At 47.5% G+C, this 23,688-nt stretch overlaps 1 non-coding gene across 1 annotated transcript; it reads right to left on the bottom strand.

The window, feature by feature from the left end:
• Positions 1 to 23,349: 23,349 nt before the first annotated feature.
• Positions 23,350 to 23,456, bottom strand: LOC120686980. The gene has a single exon (XR_005680486.1). It is a non-coding gene; the product is annotated as a small nucleolar RNA R71 (small nucleolar RNA).
• Positions 23,457 to 23,688: the final 232 nt, after the last annotated feature.

Below are 23,688 nucleotides of genomic sequence, written 5' to 3'. Positions count from 1 at the left end.
TACTTGGAACGAGGATTGTGGTTTCCTTGCTATTCTTTCTTTTCTAAACTGATGCGCTATTACAGGATCCAATTGCATCATCTGACCCCAAATTCCTTTGTTCATATCTCCATCTTCATGCATTTATGCGAAGCTTTTCTGGGCATCGAGCCCCATTTTGATCTCTTTCGCTTTCTTTTTCATTTGAAACCGTAGCCCAACAGATTCGTCTTAGATGTAGTAGGGGGCGCGGGTCTCCAACTTAGGCAAATAAAGGATAGAGTGTATATCCCTTATGGCCTTAGTAATAAAGTAATCAAATGGAAACCTAAGTGGTTCTATGTCGAGAACCAGTCGAGAAGTTTTCCATCCATTACTCCCGGCCCTCCAATCCAATGGCCCGAGTGGAATAAAAAACCAGTCAAAAGAGAGTCAGATCTCTGAACTGCTCGAGCGAATTGCCGTTCTGAGGCAAAATGTGTTGACTAGGGAAGCAATTATGTTTGACTGGATGAAGTGAGGAATCCAGCCATTGCAGGCTCGGGAATCGTTTGGATTTCAGTATCAGGGAACAACTGATCCATCTAGATACTCAAAGGAAGAGATCTCGGATGATGTAGCACTCAGTCGAGTACAACGACTGTTAAAGAATGTAAAGAAAATCCCAGTTGTTCCTGGTACATTTTCTGCTGCGAATCCACCGAAGCAGGTACTTGATAAGAGTAGTCGATACATAGCAATCGAGTACTTTACCATAGTGTAAATCTGATAGGATTTGCTTTCTGTAAGAAGACGTGGATCGCTTTAAGAGTAGTCCTTCACTACCAGGCATTTATTCGCCCTTTTGTTCTTCCAATTTCCTCGATCTGTCAATCAAATCTTAGTATGCTCATATGAAGTTTCATATAAACAGTACTAATGTCTAGACTTGGATGTGCAGATGAGGCAGCGTCTGGGGAAAAGAGTGATGGGGAGCACAGCCCCACTCCAAGTGCTGATACCCAATATGTGCAGCCTAGGAGTACTCGAACTGCGGCAAGGAAGCATCGTGGTTCCTCCCAAACTACTAGCGTTAGGTAAGTAACTAGTGATTTTGCAATCGAGTACTTTCTATTTGTCGATTTAAAAGTTTTGATTTGTGTTTTTGCTTTCCCAAGTCCGGCTCACGATGGGCATGGTTCGGTTCGGCCCAAAGGTTCTTTGAACCGGCCCAAAAAAACGATCCATATGGGCTCCATTTTTGATCCATTGGGTCCGGCAGGGTCCGTGGTTCGGAGTCAGTCGACCCTTTGGATCGAGTGGTTCGATCCACTCCCTGTCTCCCGTCGGTCTGGGGGTGGCGGCGGCGGCGGCTGCGACGGTGGCGCCATCTGAGCCACCGCACGACATCGTCCATCCGTCTGATTGTCGAAGCTTCAGCAACGGCGGCCTCCCCTCCGCAACGGCGGCCATGGACAGGGGCAGCTCCTGCTCGCCGGCGCCATCCACAACGGCGGCGGCTGCACGTCCGCCCAGCCCATCCCCCTCCGCAACTTCCTATGCTCCAGACCACCCGCGGCAACATGGTCCGGCACTCGACGTCCGCAGCTCCCGCTCGCCGGCGCCATTCGCAACAGCAACCAAGAAGAAGGCTGCCTCGCCGGCGCCATCCAAGAAGAAGGTCGCCAAGAAGAAGGCCATCCCGCCGGTGCCATCGGCTACTCTCCCTCCTCCCAAGGTACCATCCTCACTTCCCCTCTTTCTCAGACCTAGATGGTCTCAGCTTTCTAGTTATTTCGAACCACCCCATGGATTAAAATCCATCAGCTTGACCCTAGATGGATTGACCTGTATTGCTATGTGGAATTTATTTTAGCATGTGCACAAATATCAGGTTGTCTGCACATAGCTGATGGTTAGCGGACATAGCAGATGTTTGTCTGTAATTTATTTTAGCATGTGCAAAATATCAGCTTGACCCTATATGTACTAACCATACAGGCCCAAATATTTCTTTTTGTCTGCTATGTGCTCATGACCAAAGTATGCCTCTGCAGTTTCATATATCTATGGAGGCACCGGTTACAGAGCAGGCAAGACTAAAGCAAAGCAGGACTGAAGCGGGGCAGGAGCAATGCCCTACCTCTGGGGACGAGACTCTACCACCTGATATCCAACACCCCGATGTCACTTCGACACCCACGATGTCGCAGTTCCTAACTTTTGTTTCAAAATAAATGCAGATTAGAAATACATTTATCTTGATTCTAATATACCATTGTTTGCCATTGATTTCAGCATGCCTAGATCGAAGAGAAAGAGAACGCCTCGTCCAATTAGCATGCCTGAAGATGAAAGAGCGGAACAAGGCCACGCTAGAGAGGCGGATCTCGACAGCGAAGGAGGGGGCGCCGAGGCACGTCCAACTACTAATGATCACAACAATACTGACAGTGGTGGTTATCATTGGGGGGTACGAGGGTGGGGATCTAGGCGACAGCTGGAGAGGTGAGGAAGAGGACGAGGATGAACCTGCTGAAAATGGTGGTGTTGAGGAGATGGTAGATGGATTCTTATATGAAGAGGAGAACATGCAATTTAGATCTAAGGTTTGGACTGAATTCTCCAAAGTTCGTGTTGGGGGTATTGTTACCAAAGGTCAATGTATCCATTGCAATGTTGAGATCAGTGCTAAGAGAGGGTCAGGAACAAGTGCTATGGGAAATCACTTGAAGAGATGCAAAGTGAGACAAAGTGTGATGAATATTGAAAATCAGCTTAAGTCTACTGTAATGTCTCCTGAAGGTGTAGCTTTAAAGGAATGGAGGTTTAGTCAGGATGTCTCGAGAAGAGAGTTGGACATAATGATTTCACTTCACGGAATGCCATTCTCAGTCGTCGAATATGCCAGAGTAGCTTTAAAGGAATGCTTTCTGAAACTGCAATCAGGTTCAGTCCAACATATAGGACATTTTGATGAGCTTATTTAGTATTATTAGCATTCAGGTTGTAGATGACTACTACATATAAGAAACAAAGTGTTGTGTTGTGTCCACAAAAGTCTGCAATGATTCAGTTTCTGTTCAAATCTTCGTGTTTCCTTCTTGAAAATGTACAGTAGCAGATACTCTCATAGGTAGTTCAAGTCAACAGACAAGGGGTAGCATCACTAATCTAAATTGTACTGTGGTACAGAAAGGTGAAAACTGGAGTTTGGCATATCCTAGAGTCTGGCATATCATGAAGGAAGCAGCATAGCTGAATGTTCCTGTATCACTGAATGACCAAAGCTGAATGCTAAATGTTCACTCGTGGGGCAATTTGCTGAATGCTGAATGTTCACTCGTGGGGAAATTTTTTGGCAGTCACTTCAGTTGCTTTTAAAACTGAATGCTTTTATGAAGATATTATCTGAATATTTTTTCTATAATGAAAATCTATATGGATGGTGCTATTGAATATTTTTTCTGTATATGGCACCCTACATGGTAAGCACTGGCTGTGAAAATATATGGCATATATGGCTTGCATCATCCTGAATGCTTTACGATGGCTTTGGTAATGCATGGAACTCCAGCGTAGCTAGGGAAATGCCACGTATCGTCAGTAGTTAACAATTTACTTGTGCCTGTAAAGCAAGTAAAGGGTCTGGAGTCTGTACATACACGTTAACTAAAGGCAGGCAGAGGCGGAGAGGCAGGGCTGTAGGTGGGTCGAACCACGATAACCATAGGTGCACCGCGGGGCAGGAAAAGAACCAAATGGAGCGACCGGTGCTCCACCACCTAGCAAATGAGTCGGACGGAGCGATTACGGATCACTCCGTGGAGCAACCATGCCCATCGTGAAGTCCGGCGGCGAAGATGCCACGGACCTCAGTATTTGGGGATGATACTGCGGTGGAACAGACAGTCCCCTCCACCACAGTGGACCTGTCGAGTGGGATCGGGGCTACTCATTCAGCGAATAGTTCCGATGTAAATAAGACCGTCGATGCGGGTAAGCCGGCCGTGATCGCAAAGTCTGCCCGCAAATTTGGCATCAAGGGGTTTGCCCTAATAAGAGCTCCTGCGTAAGTTCTTTTGGAATTTGTATGTGTAGGATCTGTTTTGAATCTAGTAGTTTGTAACTACTTTGTCTTTGCAGAGATGCGGTCCTGGGAGAGGATGTGGTGGCTGAGAGCCACTCAGTCTCTCAATCGGGGTTGGAGAAGACCCCGAGCACTCCTGAGATGAGTGCTCAAGATGCAGAAACATTGGCCAACTCCATGCTTCTAGATTCTCCCTTACCGAACTTGGAGAAGGGTAATGATGAAATCCCAGAAGGTGACGGAAGCAGCAAGCTTCTAGAAGGAGGAGTGGGCGAGAAGCTTCCTGAGGGAGGCGATGATAAACAGCCTGCGGAGACCCCTGTAGGTTAGCTTGTAGGAAAGGTATCCTTTTATTTGCCCTTAGTGTGATTAAGTAGCTTGTTCTTCCTTTAGATTCCCCAACCACAGGGAATGTTGCAGGGAAAATTGAAGATGTGCCCAAGAAGGCTGTTGCTGAGGTGGTGGCGAGTACTTCCCAAGTCACATCGGGAAGTAATTTGCCAAGAGAGAAAGTGGAGCTAGCTGTCAAGCTGCTGGAGGTAAGTAGTCGAATGTTTCGAGTACTTTTAGAATAGATCGAGTAGTATGCTGATCTTTTGTTTTGCAGGAAGCACTGGGACGAAAAGGTGTCCAGTCTCTAGATGAGACAGAGCTGAATGCTCTCAAGGAGAGGGTTAAGACACTCTCATCTGATAAGACTGCTCTTGGGGGGAAGCTGAAGAAGCTTTCCCAATCTAAGAAAGGTTAGTCTTTAGCATTTGATATGCACTCGACTAGTAGATCCGCTTGGTGTTTATAAGATTTTCTTTTTAATCGAGTACACAGCTTGTGCCAAATCTTTAGAGATTCAGGAAAGCATGGTACTAGATTTAAAGATTCCTATGTACCGAAACACAGATAAAATAGAGAGGCTCAAGAAGATCAAGGAGGACTCTGACCGAGAGATGGAAGGAGCCTTGAAGTAGCTCAAGACCTTATCGGAGTCCCGAGACTCGACGCAGCGTGAGCTCGTGGAACAGAAAGAAGTCAGAGATGCCGCCCTGGAGGTGACCGAGGCCATGGAAATCCCACAAGAGGATGGAGATGAGCCACTCACGCTGGCTGGGAGGCTTCGCAGGGTGCCTGGAGCCTTCGAGAGGTTTGTTTCCCATATTACCCGCTAGTGCATGGGTCACGTACTTGGGTTGGTGAAGTCTTATTGGCCAACCACTCGTCTGGACGCCCTTGGATGAGGAGCTAAAGCTGACTGTACGGAGGATAAGTTCCGTCAGTATTTGGCGGAAACTTCCAGGGTGGCTGATCAGATAGTAGAGTCCTTGAGCAAGGCTGAGTCTCCTTGATCTTTTCTTGTAATTGGAATGGCATGTGGGCCGGTAGTACTGTGAAACAAATACTGGATATTTGTTGTAATGTTAAGTACTTGTTAGGATTGTGGAATCCCTTGATGTGTCGAGTAATTGTAATCGAGGGTCCTGAGTGTAGGCAGCATCGTGCCCACTCAGTTATAATAGTAGATACGATGCATTGTATCCGTAGGTGCCTTGGGAGGCAGAGTATTCTCGAATAAGATCGAGTTTGTATGGTTCTGAACTGAAACCATGGTGCTGACCGGTTAGGATTGAATCCCTTGAGATTAACTAAGTGGGAATAGCACCATAAGAGAGAAAAAGCCGTAGCTTATTGTTAATTTCCCTTTTTGGAGGAAATTTTTTCTATTAGCATGCAGCTAATATGGACTTTGTTGTCCAATCAAGGAAAAACTCTTATTGAGTACTTAGGAGGTATAAGAAGTTTCTTGATAGATAAGGAGACAGGCAGCTCTCGACAACTACTCAGAATGCTAAGGGAGAACAGGAGTTCTTTTTGGATCTCAAGCAAGCGGGTAGTACCCGTCAAGTACTTGAGGCAAAAAGATTCTGTAACAGAGATTCCCTTAGTAAACTAAGCAAGTGGGAAACTTGTGTCAACTTATTTTAGAGTATCAAGAACTTATCTGTACTCCTTAAGGGGTTTTCATAGTTGATCAGTTAGGATAGACCTTGTTTGGTTACCCAGATAGTATGCAACTATTTTATGAAAATGTCCCAAACTACTCGATCATATCGAGTAGTATGTCCTATTAATGGACTGGATTGGTTTCTAGAATAGGACTGTTAGGATTGAACTCCGTCGAGTTAACCAAGACGTGAATATTCTAGAAACATCCCAAACTTACTCGAGCAGAGCGAGTATGGTGTCCTACCTGAAGACTGGAGTAACTCTAAGGCAAGTCTGTTAGGTACTAACCCCATTGAGTTGTCCAAGATGAAGGTGCCGAATGAGTAGGATGTCCTTTAACCAAGACCTACTCGAGCCAGTGAGTAGGATGTCCTTTAACCAAGGACTGGAGTAATCCTTAAGACAGAACTGTTAGGTACGAACCCCGTCGGGTTGCCCAAGACGTAAATGTCGAAGGGATATCCAAAACTTACTCGAGCGAGGCGAGTAAGGTGTCCCTAAGGACTGGAGTAATCTTTAAGACAGAACTGTTAGGTACAAACCCCGTCGGGTTGCCCAAGACGTAAATGTCAGAAAGATATCCAAAACTTACTCGAGCGAGGCGAGTAAGGTGTCCTTTTAACTAAGGACTGGAGTAACTCTTAGGGCAAGTCTGTTAGATACTAACCCCGTCGGGTTGCCCAAGATGAAGGTGCCAAAAGAGTATCCAAGACCTACTCGAGCAGGGCGAGTAGGGTGTCCTACCGGAGGACTTAGAGTGTCTTTTAGGATAGAACTGTTAGGTACGAACCCCGTCGGGTTGCCCAAGACGTAAATGTCAAAAAAACACTCGGGTGTGAATCATGAAAACTACTCGATAACTGCTCTAATGCTGAGCGAGGCTTTCGAGATGGGGTATTGGTCGTGTGAGCGAGAGCCAAGTAGTCGATATAGAAGAAATCAACTTTATTTGGATTTGTCGAAATTACAATAACTGTAAAGTGACAGACTCTGACTCTTAAGACCTACCCCTTGCTCGTTGGACGTGAGCATTGGTTTACATGACTGAATAAAACTTATTCGAAGATAATACTAGTCGATATGGGAACGAGATCCTCTGCAGTTAGGCCGCTCGACTTTCTCCTGCAGTCGGCTGATATGAACGCGCGGATACTACTTGAAGCGGTGCCCCTCTTTTTGATGATCGTGGCTCCGAGCCGAAAACGTACATACGGCTTGAGCGATGGCAACGGCGAAGAGCTCGCTGTGGCTACGATTCTACGAAGCAAGACGCGGCGGCGACGGTGGTGACTGCGTGCCTTGCCGGAGGCGGTGCCGCAAAGCTCCGGGAGCAACCAAATGGGACGGCGAGCAGAAGAAAGATTAGCTTCGGAGCAGCTACCGGTGCTCGACGGAGCAGGGCCGCGCGGCCGTCGGCGCTCGGATGGAGCAGGTCCATGGCCGCCTCGGTGGAGTCTCCGGCCACGATGGCGAGCTCGGCCTCGTAGCCTTGCATGAAAGACAGGATAGGGGAGTGTGGCAGCACCAAAAGAGTAGGTTGCGGCACTACGACGGCAACGTCGAAGGCGGCGAGCTCCACCCTTAGATGCTAACGGACGGTATGGATACAGTGACTGCAGTGAGGAGTCGAGGTGCGTGACTGTAGATGATCTCGTTCCTCGATATGGGGGTCAATTAGATTTGGTGTAGAACTAGTCAATGCAGAGGTTGACTAGATTTATTGGTTGGGTCTCTTTCAGGAGACGTGCCCCAAGGGCCTTGCAGAGTGAGTCACACTGGAAGATCGTGTGAGAGCTCTTTGGGTGGATAAAGCACTTGCATAGCAGTACTTTGTTGATCCTATTTCCGCTCTGAGATGATTCAGCTTGATGCTGGGTGCGTGGTTTACCCTAAGGACGGGTACTGGTGGTTGCCGGCTTGTGCTTTTTGAAGGATGCGGAAGCCTTTGGCGGGATGCGGTAGTTGGAAGAAGGGCTATATGCCTCGACTTCCTCCCGTTCCTTTCTCCTTGAGATGATGATGTTGCGCGCTGCGCGCCCAACGTTGATCACACTACGGAGGTCGCAGTTGGAGTAGTCATAGTTGTCGCCTTGTTGTTTTTGTAGGGTGTTAGCGAGGCGCTGACGCCTGAACGCCCTCTTCTGGTTGAGCTGGCGACGACGTTCGTAGAGGTCTTCTGTTGGAAGCTGCTCGTCCAGTTGGACGATGACGGTCGCTGCTGGAGGAGGAGGAGGAGCAGGTAGATCCTCCTTGGTAGTAGTTTGGGATTCTGTGATTGTAGGAGGAGTAGTTTCCATGTTGTCGGAAAGGTACTCGTTGAAATCATCAGAATTGTAGTCGTCGAGGTTGAGACGCTCTGTGGGATCGCCCTCAGGTTCTTCGGCGATACGAACCATGAGGATTTCACAGCAAAGGCCTTGAACTTCTTGGTCTTGTTTGCTTGAGGACGGGTCTAAAGCTCTGTTGGTAGGGCAGATCCGCTGGCTATGAGACAGAAGAGTTGGGATCTTGTGCCTTTCTGAGGTGCACTGTCCGTCCTTGCGGCGTTGCATATATAATCAGGTTAGGGAGGGAGTCCTGATCGGACTTGAGGTTCTTAGCCGAGTTGGACTCGACTTGTTTACTATACTAGATTAGGTCGTCCAGCTGTTCCTCCGGATCGGAGGAGTACTCGGATTCGGAGTCGGTTAGCCCACCGATTTTTGAGTATGTATGCTTTGGGTGAGCGAGAAGCGGGATGCCCATCTCTACACGGAGGGCGTTCTCATTCATCCAGTGTAGCCATGATTGAATGGGAGTCAGCCCCTCAGGCTCCTTGATCCAGGGTTTGTCATAGATTGAATCGCTGGATTGTTCTGGAGCTTTGGCCTTTCCTTTTTTAAGCTTGGCCAGTTCCCAAAGAGCGTCAGCGTGCTCGGTTGGTTTGGTCATAGCGTCCATGAACAGCTCAGTGTTGTCTGACCACTCTTCGAGATCATTGAATGGTTCAAAGTTTTCGAGACCGTTCATGAAGCAATCAAAGTCCTGGTCGAACTTGGACTCGACTGGTTTCGGAGTCCGAGTAAGAGCAAGTTTCGGTGAAGGGCTCTGAGGTATCCTAGAGATAGACGGTCCCATCCGAACAAGCCGGGGGTTTGTCTCACCAGCTCCCCCGCAGATTCCTCCTCTCGCTTTCTGCTCTTTATTTTGCAAAGTGCTTTCGGCTACCTTGATACAGTCAGCTAGCTTGGAATTCACCCGATCGATTCCCGAGGACATATCACCCTACCTTTTCTGTGGTGGGTTTAACGCTTTGGGGATCTTCCGCGACGTAGATGGGCCGAGAGCAGTTTCTGCAAGTTTGATGCAGTCCTCTATCGATCGTGAAACTTGATCTACTCCGGCGAGTAGTTCTGAGTTTTTGATCCTAGGGCGCTTGATCGTCTTGAGATGAGCCAAGTATTTTCCAAGAGTTTTGGAAAAGTGAGGCTTTTTGGAATCAGAGTTTGTGTCGAACTTGACCGGACCAAGAGTTCGGTTTAGAGTTGTCACTTTTTCCGGGTTGTCCGAGTCGAGTTCGGGTGGAACTCTTTTCTCGTCAAGATCCGCAGACTTGCGGATGCTGGCGAGTTGGGAGCGGGTTTTCGATTTAGGTGAATTTGGCATGACAAGGTGGCTAGAGAAGCCTCCCGTTCCGTCAGCCGTGCAAGCCTAGGAACCGAAAACGAGGGTCGTGCCTTCTGGCACGTTGTTGGCGTCGCTTGATCCGGCTATCGAATTCGCTGATGAACTCGCCGAATCCCCTACCTGGCACGCCAGCTGTCAGTGTTTACCGCCAAGCCTTCTCAGGGATACCCTTAGCAGTAAGGTTTGTAGGTAGGGTTCAGCGGCTCTGGAACTCGATGGTGCAAGGAACACAAAGATTTAGACAGGTTCGGGCCGCGAGTTGCGTAATACCCTACGTCCTGTGTGGTTTGTATAGCCTTAGGTGTTGATGATTGTTTGGAGGGGGTCCCTGCCCGCTTTTATATATCCGGGGGGACAGGGTTACATGGAAAGTCCTAGCCGAGTACAGTTGGAGTCCTACTACAACACAATCGGGTAGTTCCCTTTGTACTACAGCTAGTTCTACGCCTATTCAGGTAGTTACAAAAGAGATAAGGTACATCCATAAGCTATCCCTTATTCTAGAACATTCTATGTCTATAAACAGTCCCGCTGCCCCGGGTCTCACACATTGGACTTTTGGATGTGTTGAGATGCTATTTGTGGCTAGTTGTTATATATATATATTGCCTGTGACGAATGTTGTGATATATACTGTATGTGACATTTGTTATGTCTGCGACATAGGTCTGTGATGGGGTACTTTATATGTGAAAAAAATAAGCTGGGTTTTTTCAATTTGCCGTGTGCCAACCATGGCACACGGCAAAGAGGCCATATAGGCCGGCCTGGTGTCCAAATTTCGCCGTGTGCCAAGGCCAAGGCACACGGCAAATCGTCCAAACTTCGCCGTGGGCCACAACCCACGCGCACGGCAAACAGTCCAAACTTTGTCGTGTGCCAACCATGGCACACGGCAAAGTGGCCGTATAGATCGTCCTGGTGTCCAAATTTCACCGTGTGCCAAGGCCAAGGTACACGGCAAATCGTCCAAACTTCGCCGTGTGTCACAGCCCAGGCGCACGACACATAGTGCAAACTTCGCCGTGCGCCAATGACTAGGCACACGGCAAAACGTCCTAACTTTGCCGTGTGCGGCGGCTGTGGAACACGGCGAAACCTATATTTTTGCCGTGTGCCGTGTAGCTGGTGCATGACAAACCCCTCTGCCGCGTGGCCCCCCCACACCTCTTTTGCCGTGTTCCTAGGCCTTTGGCACATGGTGAAAGCGAAATCTTCGCCGTATGCCTATCCCTCAGCACACGGCGAAGTATTACCAACGCCATCAGTGCGATGCCACCCCCGTCTGCATGCCTTTTTTCGCCGTGCACCCTGTAAAACACACGGCGAAGCTGTTCGCTGTGTGCCCGAAATATGGCACACGGCAAACTCGACCTATGCCGTGTCCGCGGCTGCCGTCAGGTCTTCGCCGTCGGCCACTCTCAGCGATGTTTTCGCCGTGTGCTAGGCTTAATTTGCCGTGTGTCATGCTTTTGACACACGGCGAACACTCGAAATCCGGTAGTGATTGCTGGGAACATATTTCACAATTACTAATTGGATGCTCTTTTTAAGCCTCCACATAAAGCTATCTAGGATCCTAAGTGTACACTTAAAAGATAGATAAATTCTACAAATTCTCGTACAAATAAGAATCATCTGATCATCAATCCGACAACTCAAATCATAATAGTCATTGGATCTGTTATCTTTCCTAACATACACAAACCCATGTGTGACAATGTGTTTACCCATAGTAAACTATGATTGATGTATCCTGTTTTCACACTTGGTGCATGGACACGGCATTTTAGTCTGTCCTCTGTCAAATAACTTTTTCAAGAAGTCATCGACCTTTTGAGCAAACTCAATGTACTCTTGGTTGCTCTGCCATCCCTTGTACATCCACTCACGGTCATCCATCCTTTAACATACGAGCGAGTAATTTTAAAACCTATTGCATCTACATGATGTCTAACAATCTCTAATAGGTGAAGATAGGTCCTAATCCCACCTGAGGATGCGTAGATATGGTCAGTTTCCATGTTCTACTCCTATCCGAGATAGAATTTTGGCAGCACCTCCCCGCTGCTCTCCAAATACACGTCCTGGCAAGGAGATTGTGTATCCGGAGAACAACAGGGAGGTGATGCCGAAACTCTGGCTCGGATCGGAGTAGAACATGGGAACTAACCACATCTACGCATCCTCGGGCTGTCCAAAAAACGTGGACAATTCGAAATAGATACGGATATAGATATGCAAAGATCTGCATATCCCAACCGTATCTCTTCCGAACGGGAGACGCCTAGGTTACGTGACCTACAAACATAATACAAAAATAGGGCCTGGGTTGCTTATGCAGCTCACCTTGCTTTCCAGCTAAGTGACGAGTCGAAGATGATTCAGTAGCCTCACCTAAAAAAAACATAATGGTATCAATTGTAAATTTCGAAAGCACCTCCCCTATGGGGGCACTGCGGGGGCAGGGCCGGCCGGGGCACCGTCGGGGCAGCACCGCGGCAGGCCGAAGCGGGGTCGGGGTGCTGCGGGGCAGTGGCGGGGTGCGCCCAGTGGGGAGGGCACCGCGGCGGCGCCGGAGCCGGGCGGGGAGGCGCCGGGAGGGAGCCGCGCCGCGGTCGGGGCGGGGACTCACAGGGGCGGTGCGGGGACACGCCGGGGTGCGGAGCGCCGGGGTCGGGGCGCGCCGCGGCGGCTCCGGGGTGGGGCGGGGACGCGTCGGGGAGGGGGCCGTGCCGGGGTCGGGGTGGGGACTTGCAGGGGCGGGGCTGGGACGTGCCGGCGCCGGGGTCGGGCTGCTGTGTCGGGCCGGGTCGTAAGGGCTGGCGCGTCGGGGAGGGGCTGGCGGCGGTGGGGGAGACAGAGAGAGTGAAGTGAGAGTGAGAGTGAGAGTATGAGTGAAGTGAGAGAGTGAGACAGAAATGCAGCGGGCCGAGAAAAGACAAGAGTTCTGGGCTTTGCCGTGTGCCGTAGATCTGGCACACGGCAAAGGCAGCGGCACCGGTTGAACCGGACATTAGGCGTCGGTTCGACCGGCCAGGCAGAGGCTAAATCTGTTGACGACATGCTTGCGCAATTGTACCGGTGCATATCTTCAAATCCTCGAATAAACCGGTGCTGAAACTGTATTTTTGATCCAAAATGAGGAATGACCAGGTCCGGTGCAAAAGAGACCTGCAAATAGCACCGGTGCAGAGGCGGCTGTGTAGCCGGTGCAGCACCATCTGCACGACTATGTTATGCCGGCGCCAAGGCTACGGTTCAACCGACGCCAACAAGTTGCACCGACGCCACAGCGACGGTACAACTGGTGCTTTTAGTTTTTTGTTTTACTACTAAATTGACTTGGAGTTGTTTGCTTCTTTGACTTTTTGAACTTCCAAGTGTTTTTTTTTGAATTTTTTGAGCTCTCTTGAGAAGGATTGAGTAAGTGTGCGAGATTTCTAGGATCAACTCGATTTGGATCAAGCTACAAACTCGAGAACCCCTCTTAATTGTACGGTTAAGAACTAAAAGGTGTCTTTAAGCATGTTTTTGTATGTTCAGTCGCGTATACGAAACCCCATCAAATATACATCACTGCAGTTCAACCGACGCCCACAAGTTGCACCGACGCGGTTATTAATTAGCTGACGCACTTCACGAACCGGCGAGGGAAAAAAGACATGCTTTACGCAAACCAGGCCAGATGCTAAAACATCCATCTTTTCCTATACGGAGGGAGTAGTATATGTAATCTCCGGCTAGTCCACCGGAGGCCACCACATAGAGGACAGAGGTAGCAGAAATCTCTCCCGGCCCTATCTCCTCCACCACCGGTCGTCTCGCCATATCGGATCGTCGTCCGGCAACCACGGCGAGCGCCCCACGCCAATGCCATTTCTAGGCATCTCAAGGTCCTGCTGCCATCTTCCACCTCCCACAAGCTAGTAAAAACTGAACTCACCCACACATCTGTGCTCCGTGACAGTGTGGCTCCACTTTTTAGTTGTCACGACGAGTCGACGACACGAATGGAAAGGCATGCTTCAATTGATTTAAATCTCGATCTACGTGCAACACATCTCCGACGTGTTCTCTCGGCACTGGGATGGCGGCGCTGGGGGCACGACGCTCGTGTTCAGTCCGTTGGGCAAGTTCTGGCGCATCCAGGTCGTCCGGGACGCTGGCGGCGCATTCCTGGGGCGCCGGTGGTCCGTGTTCGCCGCCGCTAATGGTTTTGGCTCTGGCTAGATCGTCGTGTTCCGGCAAGAAGCTGGCGGCGGCATGCTGATCATCAAGGCCTTCGACACCACCTACTGCCTCCAAAAGTTCAGCCGCCCAATCAGTGGTTCGTAACTTCGTATACATGGCTATGCCATGTCGCTGCAAATTTCTCTTTGTATCTTCAGTTGATGCATTGTTCATCGTATGGACGCTTTACAATTCACTGTCATTTATCATCACTTGTTGTGAACCATGGCGGCGGTGGTGGCGGTGCTCACAGGCCACAGTTCATCAATGTGCTTCTGCCTCCGTCCATGGAAAAGATCGTTAGCCCCCCTAATATCAATATTGCTAAAATCAATGTTCAGACTTCATACAGACTACCGGACTGGCCTTGTTTGCCGAGTGTCGAATACACTCGGCAAATGACCTTTTGCACTCGGCAAAGGGTTTGCCGAGTGTGGCACTCGGCAAACCGCACTCGGTAAAAAAAGTGACGGCGAAGGCACCTTTGCCGAGTGTCTTTTTTCGGGCACTCGGCAAAGTCTTTGCCGAGTGTCAAAAAGCACTCGGCAAACTTTTCGAAATCAGATTAGAAAAACAACGTTTAAAAATAGCAAAACATTTTATTTTCACCCGGTAAGTAAAGTCTCGCTATTATTTCGCGTTAAATCGCGCGCTACGCGGCTGCCTTGATTCGAACCCGTGATCTCTTGCTTCGCGTGTAGCCTACTCTACCACTCCAACCTTGTATTACATATGTCTAGATTCTGTTTTGATTCTCCACATATTATACTAATTCGAGATAAAATTGTTTGTTTGAGGCCCTAAACGTATTCAAATAAAAAACTTTTGAACTACAAAGTTCCATAACTTTTCGAGATCTACAACTTTGATGTTGTAAGTTTTTTGATCCGAGGTCATTTGCAAAATTTGAATTTCAAATTTGAGAAATTCAAACACATATTTGAAAATCCTAAATGCATTCAAATAAAAAAGTTGTGAACTACAAAGTTTCTTAACTTTTCGAGATCTACAACTTTGCTGTTGTGAGTTTCTTCATCCGAGGTCATTTGAAATACTCCAAAAATTCTAATTCAAAATTCATCCGAGACGCTTTGCCGAGTGTATTTTTATGGCACTCGGCAAAGCCTCTTTTTGCCGAGTGCCAATAAAATACATTCGGCAAAAAAATTAAGTAAAAAAATTTTAAAAATACCAAATGGACTTGAAAAATTACCAAAATTTCACGTTAAGCAATCTATGTTATCTATTGCCTATACAAAAAGTTTTGAACTCAAACAACAATTCGACCATCAATTTGACTCCAATTCTTATCGGATCATTCTCAACTCTATGATTTTTCTTTGGAGATGTATCGGTTTGTAAGCACGTACATGACAAAAGTGTGCGAAACCTCCTCAACTTTTTCTCACAACCTACACATATAATATTATGACATCTTGCCAAATCTCATAATTTTTAGACTTTGTTTGCTATTTTTAAAATTTTTAGAAAATTCAGAAATTGGATGTTTGCCGAGTGCCCACCCCTTGGCACTCGGCAAACACCTCTTTGCCGAGTGCCAACCTCTAGGCACTCGGCAAACATTCTTGTTTGCCGAGTGCCTTTTTTTGCCGAGTGTTTTCTCGATGGCACTTGGCAAATAGATTGTTTGCCGAGTGCCCGAAAAATTGTACTCGGCAAACCCCTTGGTATGAGCAACCGGCAATGTTCGGCAATGTTCGGGCACTCGACAAATTCCCGGGAAGATGACCTAATTCTCCGGTTGCTCATGCAGGGCATCCCTCCAAAATTTGTCAAGTACTACATCTCTGAACTTGAGACGGGAAGCTTGGTTGTCGTCCTCCGCAGTCGGCTGTGTAAATTCTGTCACATCACCATCGTGAAGGATCAATCTTGAGGTAACCTTTTCTTCTCTAGTGGCTGGTCCCTGTTCCTGGAGTCCCACGGCATTATGGAATCTGACGTCCTGCTGCTGAGGTACGAGGGGGACATGGTGTTCACCGTCAAGGCGTTTGGACCTGAAGGCTACTAGAAAGGTTGCAAGGACCAGGGCATCAGTAGCAAGCAACAGGAGCATAGTGATAAAACTAGTTAGTTTCTCAAACTCTGAATTTTTTTCTTGGATACAGCTGACAACAATTAATAATTGAGTATGGAACTAATTATATGTGTGTTGCTTTTGTTTTCTTAGCTTTTGCCAATACTAAGACGAAAGAGGATCATGCTCCAACTTCCAGTAGGAAATGCAATGGCAAGGAGAAGAAGCCAGGCCGTGAAGAGAATTCCAAGATGCCAACAAGTCCCACAACTTTGTCGAACAAAGCGTCATTTTTTTTTGAAATCTGATTTTTGTCGAACAAAGCGTCCCTTCCATTTGTGTCGTCGACTCGTCGCGACAACAAAAAACAGGAGCCACACTGCCACGGAGGACAGATGTGTGGGTGAGTTCAGTTCTTACTAGCTGGTGGGAGGTGGAAGATGGCAGCAGGACCTTGAGATGCCTGGAAATGGCATTGGCGTGGGGCGCTCGCCGCGGTTGCCGGACGACGATCACATATGGCGAGACGACAGCAGCGACGACCGGTGGTGGAGGAGACAGGGCCAGGAGAGATTTCTGCTACCTCTATCCTCTATCAGCCTGCAAAGGGGCCGGAGCGGAGCGCTCCTGATGCTGAACCGCTGCCCCGTTTACTCAACTACAAGGTCGAGAGTCGACCCGCCACTCCTTTCATTTAGCCAGACATTATCCCCGAAGCACCACGGGTCGAACCTCCCAGATATACAGTCCATTTGGCGCATTTGCCTTTTCTCAATTTCTGCTCTAACAGATGGATCAATTCCAATCTCAGCTTGGTGCATCGCCATGTCTACTTTCAAGCAAATACGTACTGATTATTGAAATGGGTACAACATGAAAAACAAATAAACTTATTAAGGTACCTACATATCTGACTTTGTATTCTAATTTATGTGTGAACTGGAAACACTACTTGAGTAGCATGAATATATAACATTAACATTTACAGAACAATGTTAGACTCCAAACTAACACATCGACATAATATTTTTGGACTCGTAGGTAGAAAACGCCAAAAGCCTTGAGATCCCAATTTGAGTTTGCTTCTTTAGTATTACTTGCTTCTTGCTCCACTTTGCCGATTGCTCCAGGTTTCCTAGTTGCTTATAGTTCACTCTGGAATCTTATTGATCTTCATGGAACTGTACCTCTATTCTACAGAAAATAGTTCAAGTCAGCTTTGCGCAATTCATAAACTCACAAATGTCATCAGATAAATACATTGGCTGATTAATTACAAAAAATATATTGGCTGGCCATGGCAATATGATTCAAAGAAGTCATGCACAGATCAATCTTCATGGAAAGCAGTACCTACTCTGCACCATACCTTGTTCAGTAATATCGTCAAAGTTTTGTGTACAGCATGATGTCACACGAATATCATCCAAGCAATTTAGCAATAAAGCATGGTTAGTTGCATGGCCTTTTTCTTAATCAAGCATAACTTCTATTATATAGGAAAGTTGGGACCTATTGGGTACAGTTTGCAATAAGGAAAACCAAAGTTACCAGGAACTCCAGTTATGCGTCCCGAGCTCAAGTGCTAAGCGGCCGGACCCCTTCTTCAAATCCACAACTCCAGTTATGTTATATTAGCCAGTTTCAGCAACAAAAAGAAATTTGGAAACTCTGCCATCAACAGCCATCCCCAATGGAAGCATAACCAAAATACAATTGCAGGTTGCCTTTATTTTGATCTACAGAACATATCCTAACAGTAATTTTCCAGTGCCTTTATTGAAAGTAATTTTCCTTGGGCCCATATCAAGTGCTACATCTACCTTTACTAGACATCCCAGATAAACAAAAATAGTAGCTTAATTTTCTTTTACCAGAAGCCCAAACCAGTAGCTACAGATTTTGCGATGAAACAGATATGCTGAACTCCTGGTTTCTTGCAGGTAATCTTAATGCACAGGAGACAGAAAATAACAGAAGTATCAATTAGACAACTGATTCCAGGTAAAACAAGCATGATCAGCACAAAGCACAAACCAGTAGTTGATTCTATGAGTTCAGAAGTTTGAACATATTAGGAGGTTGCTGATGACTTTTTTTACACCAAACTGTTTGTAATGTCAAATGGGCACACACTTCGGATAATCAACTTTTTGAAAATTAATTTATCCAAAGCCACATTTTGAACCAACTATTTAATAAGCTATATGCCCGTAACTAATCCTTCTTTTCTAGCATCAAGTGATCATGTGTTTTCTTTTTTGTGAAATATAAACACCCATCCACCTACTTCAAGATACAACTAAAATCATTCCAGCACCCAAAATCCAGGCATTTAGTTGTTCATTAGTGCATCAAAACCTACTCTGTAACACACAGATGAAGCATGACTCTTTTCAAAGAGGCAGCAAAATTAACTTATAAAGTTCTGATTCAGACTACCAATTTTCAACTCGCAATCAACATTCCATAAAACACAAGGCGCTAGGCAGCAGCAGCATGCCATCCTGGGTACCGCCTAGGCAGCCGACTGTGAGACCTTATGCTAGTGCACTTGTGTGACTTATATATGGCTCCATCTGTAATCCCGTTCATTAATCAGGTATTACAGCTTGTGAAGTTCTTCTACGCCCAATCTTATAGCAAACAAAAAGAAAGAAAAGTGTGGGACACTTTGGGGGTTTTTTTTGTTCCGGTAATGCTTGGGGGAAGGCTGACGATGGGGTGTGCTCGTGAGGTGGAGATTAGCAAGACAAAATCCCCCAAAACATTGCTCCCCGCGGATGTATTGAAATCTTAGCAGAAGTAGCCGCAAACCAAACCGAAACAACAGGCAAAAAAGAAGGACGTTTTAGCATCCGGCCTGGTTTGCATAAAGCATGTCGTTTTCCCTCGCCGGTTCGTGAAGTGTGTCAGCTAATTCATAACTGTGTCATGGCAATTTTTAGCTACTCTAATCAAAATAATACAGAAAATACATGCAACCCTTATTGAACAAATGTCAGAAAATTACCACGCATACTATACATGAAAATAAAGCTAACAGAACCGGTTTTACCATTTTATTATATTTCAGCGAATAAATATGAAATAAACAAACTTTCAGACATAGAATAAGATAACACACTAAAACCCTATTAAACAGTAAATAAGCATGAATACGAGATGTACCACTATTGAAATCACATTTAACGAGGAGTGTAACAGAATTTATTTTGGCATTTTTAGGGCAGTACATAATTAACTAAGCATTTTAATCACTATTACAACAATAAAGCACAAGTAAATCTACAGGGTAGATAACATGCAAAACAATTGTTTTTCTGAGTAGATCTGATCATGACAAATCCAACAAAAGAAACTTCACAATTTTTGGAGGTCTATACAATTTTCTATGTAGTTTACAAATTCACTGCACAAACAAAAATTCATAAAAACGCTAGAGCCATACCACAAAAGGCGCTGACAGGTGGGCCTTGGGGGCCGGGCGGCACTAGCAGGCCGGGTCAAGGCCAACGGCCAACCTTGACCCAGCACCTGGGCATGCCAACGCGCGCGGCGCGAGGGACACGGAGAACGGCGGCGCGGCGAAACAGGCCGGCGGAGGGCCAGGCTGCGGGGCGGCGTGACGAGCAGTGGGCGGCACCGGCGGAGGAGCTCGCCGAGGAGGTCCTGCGAAAGGGGAATCGACTGATCAGTGAGGCCTCATGGGCAAGGGGAAGGTGTAGCTACGAGGTATGGAACCGAGGTTCACCAGAGATGACCAAACGAGGCGGCCGGCGGTGAGGAAGATGGAGGTGGCGTACGGCAATGGGGAGGAATGGGAGAGTGCTAGGTTTTGGGGCAAGGAACGTCTTGGGGATTCAAGGCGAGGGGGAGGAGAGGGACGGGCAGCATCGGATATTTAAGGCGAGGGGGGTGAGATGGACGGGCAGCCTCGGCAACCGAAGAAGGGCGTCGGTGCAACCGATGGCCACCGTGTGCACCGACGCCAAAGCTGTGGTTTAACGGGGGCAAACCGAAGATACATCTGTACGCAACCTTGTGCCGACGCCAAGGCACCGGTGTAACAAGTGCCAACCGGTTGCACCTACTCTCTTGCGTCGGTAGAACCGGTGCTATTGAGTTTTTTATTTTCCTACTAAATTGACTTGGAGTTGATTGCTTCTACGAGTTTTTGAATTTCCAAGTGTTTTCTTTAATTCTTTGAGCTGTTTTGATAAGGTTTGAGCTGGTGTGCGAGATTTCTAGGGGCAAATTGATTTGGATTAATCTACAAACTCGAGAATTGAAACTGAAGCACACATTAGTCGCATATGGTTGTCAGATATACAAAGGGTTATACAAGCATGCAATAACTGAAACTGAAGCACATGTCAAAACAAATAGCATACACAATATCCAAATGACATGTCCATACAAAAAATCCATGAAGATCCAAAACACACAACAAACCACCCTGCTCCCCCTATGTATCTCCCCCTTTGGCAACAAAGCATCAAAAAGGAAGTCGAAGCTAGTCCTGGGGTGGAGAAGACGGAGTCGCCGTGCTGCGTGCAGTAATGAAGCGGTCGGCGTCGTCCGAGGAGTTGTCGGTGGAGTCGGCGGGCACGTCTTGAGTGGTCGTCGGAGCAGCTGAAGTAGGCAGAGCTGAGGATGCGACTGGCTCCGAGACAATACTCATGGACTCCGTCAAGGGTGTTGTTGTGACGAGAATGAAGTCCGTCGAGGAGGGTCGAATGACCGTCGAGGAGGTGATAGGCAGAGCTGAGGACGCGGCTGGCTCCGAGACAACACTCACGGGCTCCGTCAAGGGTGCTGTCGTGACGAGAATGGTGTCCATCGAGGAGGGTCGAACGACCGTCAAGGAGGTGACCGGCAGAGCTGAGGACGCGGCTGGCACCGAGACAACACTCACGGACTCCGTCAAGGGTGCTGTCATGATGACAATGGAGTCTGTTGAGGAGGGTCGAACAACCATCGACGAGGTGACCGGCAAAGACTGGGCAGAGGGCTGCAGATGTCCTCGAAGAAACTGCGGCTGCTCAAGGAAGATAGCACTTGTTGACGGCCATTATCTCACATTTTGAGCATCAACTTCTCGGAAATAAATTGAGTTTTGCACCATGTTCCATGCATATTTTATTTAATTCTAATAAGTTTCACAAGTTTTGAATGAGTTGTGCTTATAGGAATCTACTGTCCAAAGATGGTGGAAATCAGAGAAAATCTCGGCCGCCCGGCACATTCCGTACCGACCGGCATGACACCTCCACATACATGGGTCCAATACTTTCACTGGAGCAATGTGACACGTTCATGAGGTTCCAGAACAAGGCAAACATCTCATATCCTGTGAGTGGACCCGGAAGGCACAAGGTTCAAACCAAAGACCCACATGCCAGTGCCAAGAACGTCAAATGAGGGAAGCACCCAGTCCAGAGGCAATGTGGAGCGTTGATGTGCAATGTCGGCGAAACGGAGGGCCGAGGTGTGCCAGAGGCAGGCCGCCCGGCCTAAGATTCTGGTATCCGAGGAAACCACCCAACTTACCGACCTCCTGGAGTGATCAGAAGCCGTCCATGCGAAGTCGGTGGAAGGTGGCAGCAGGGCCAGGCCGCCCGGCCCCACAAGTCAGCCATTGGAGCTCCTCTTTTGCATGAAGTTCAAGCAAAGTCAGGGGTAGCATAATCTTGCAGCGGTTACCTGATTACCGACCTTGAGCAGCTATAAATAGGCCCCCATCCTCACTTGTACACACACACACACACTCAAAAGGAGCAATTCTCTCTTCTCAAGTCTAGAGTAGGTTAGTAGTTGGGAGTTAGAGTTGAGTCGAGCTTGTCTCGAGGATCTGGAGTCGTCATCGGAGCTCGGTATAAGCTCTTGTATCTTTTCCTTTGACTATTTTAATATAAGTAATCTTCTTCATTTACTTGAGTCAGCTTTACTTTCCGCAAGTATTTATCGTTCCAAGTACTAGTACTTGTCTGCGGGAGTAAGTTTTACCTCTAGTCCAATTTAAGTTCTCTTCCTTGCTTGTCGGAGTTAGTCTTACGGGTTTTCTCGCCCGTACTAGTGTAACTCAAGTTAGTTCACTAGGTTGAGGAGGATTTCTCTTGAAGGCCTCAAAAGAAATTCTAGTACCGAGAGCAAATGTGGTGTCTGACTCAGTGCTAGCTAGAAAGTGTGTTCCACCCCACGGTACCGCAGTGGTAGGTGGTAAGTGGTGATAGCCTTGTCCGTCCCTTGTAGTCCTCCACGTTCGGGTGTTTTCGTAGCAGTAAGTTGCCAAAAGTATGTTTGGCCCCTTCTCACCCCAGTCTACGCCCTTCGCTTAGGCCGCCGAAGTAAGCTCCTGGTTCCGACATCAAGATAGAAGCTTAGATTAGTTCTAGAGAGGCTAGCTCAGTAGTTTAGAAGTGTTTTAGGAGTCCTTTCTCGCTCATTGTCCTCCCAGCTGCTACCTTTCTAAGGTATAGAATCTCCTTTGTGTCACGCGGTCATAGACTGGCCATTTATCATACTCGTTATATGGCTTACCCCTGCTGAATTAGTCGGTCAATAAACTCAGTAAAGGTTGTCACTACAATTTACAATACACTTTACCATAGTGCTTCCCTAAGGATTTCACGATACCCTGGAATACTACAAGGTGAAGTACTACACCGGTGAATTCTATGCGCTTGCTAAATACCTATTCAGATTGAGCATAAGAGACACCGACAAGCATTTCTGGCGCTGTTGCCAGAGAAGCAATTGGCTAAAGTTATCGTGTAATTGAGTGGAAAACCTTATTGTTTTATCACCGCTAGTTTTAGCGAGCTTACCATTGCTCTCTCTCTCTCGTTTATTCGATGCAGAGCAGTGCATGACCGGTTTTGATCTACCATCCAACTTCGATCCGAATCCTCAGAGAATTGGGCGAATTGTGAGACGCCGCGTCGTCCCACCCCAGAAGAAACCCACTTGGAATCCTCGTTTATCAGTCTCAGCACCACCCATGGCCAAGACTCTCAGACAGTACTCGTCCCCGTCCAGCAGCCACATCCCTACTGGACTGAACAATGACCAAGGCAATGATGGCTTTGAGCTCAAATTGGGACTGGTGAACATGATTCAAGCGAGTCCATTCTGTGGCAAGGCATCAGAGGATGCCAACGGTCACCTTCAAAACTTCTTGGAAGTGAGCAGTACCATCAATCCTAGAGGTACCACGATTGATAACGTCCGTCTTCGACTGTTCCCGTTCTCCTTGCTAGGCAAGACGAAGATGTGGTTTTATAGCAACAAAGCAGACTTCATCACATGGGAAGCTTGCTCCAATGCATTCCTGATGAAATATTTCCCGGTGGGCAAAACCAATGCCCTCCGAGGTAAGATCTCTGGATTTCAACAGCTCTTGGATGAAGCCATCCCGGAAGCTTGGGAGAGATTCCAGGAATACATCGCAGCATGCCCCCACCATGGCATGGAGGAATGGCTGATTATTCAGAGTTTCTTCAATGGCCTGAACACACCAGCCTAGAACCACATCGATGCAGCATCAGGAGGTTCCTTCCTTTCGCTCAGCGTCAATGCAGCGAAAGCGCTGGTAGTGAAGATTGCTTCCAACCAGAGTTGGAAAGGTGAAAGGCAGCAACAACCCCGCAAGGGAATCCACCATATCGACAGTATCAATATGCTTGCTGCCAAGATGGACATT

This window comes from Panicum virgatum, chromosome 8N (genome assembly GCF_016808335.1).
Source record: "Panicum virgatum strain AP13 chromosome 8N, P.virgatum_v5, whole genome shotgun sequence".
NCBI lineage: Eukaryota > Viridiplantae > Streptophyta > Magnoliopsida > Poales > Poaceae > Panicum > Panicum virgatum.
Note: the sequence above shows the minus strand (reverse complement) of the source record. Positions and strands in the feature narration are given on the sequence as shown.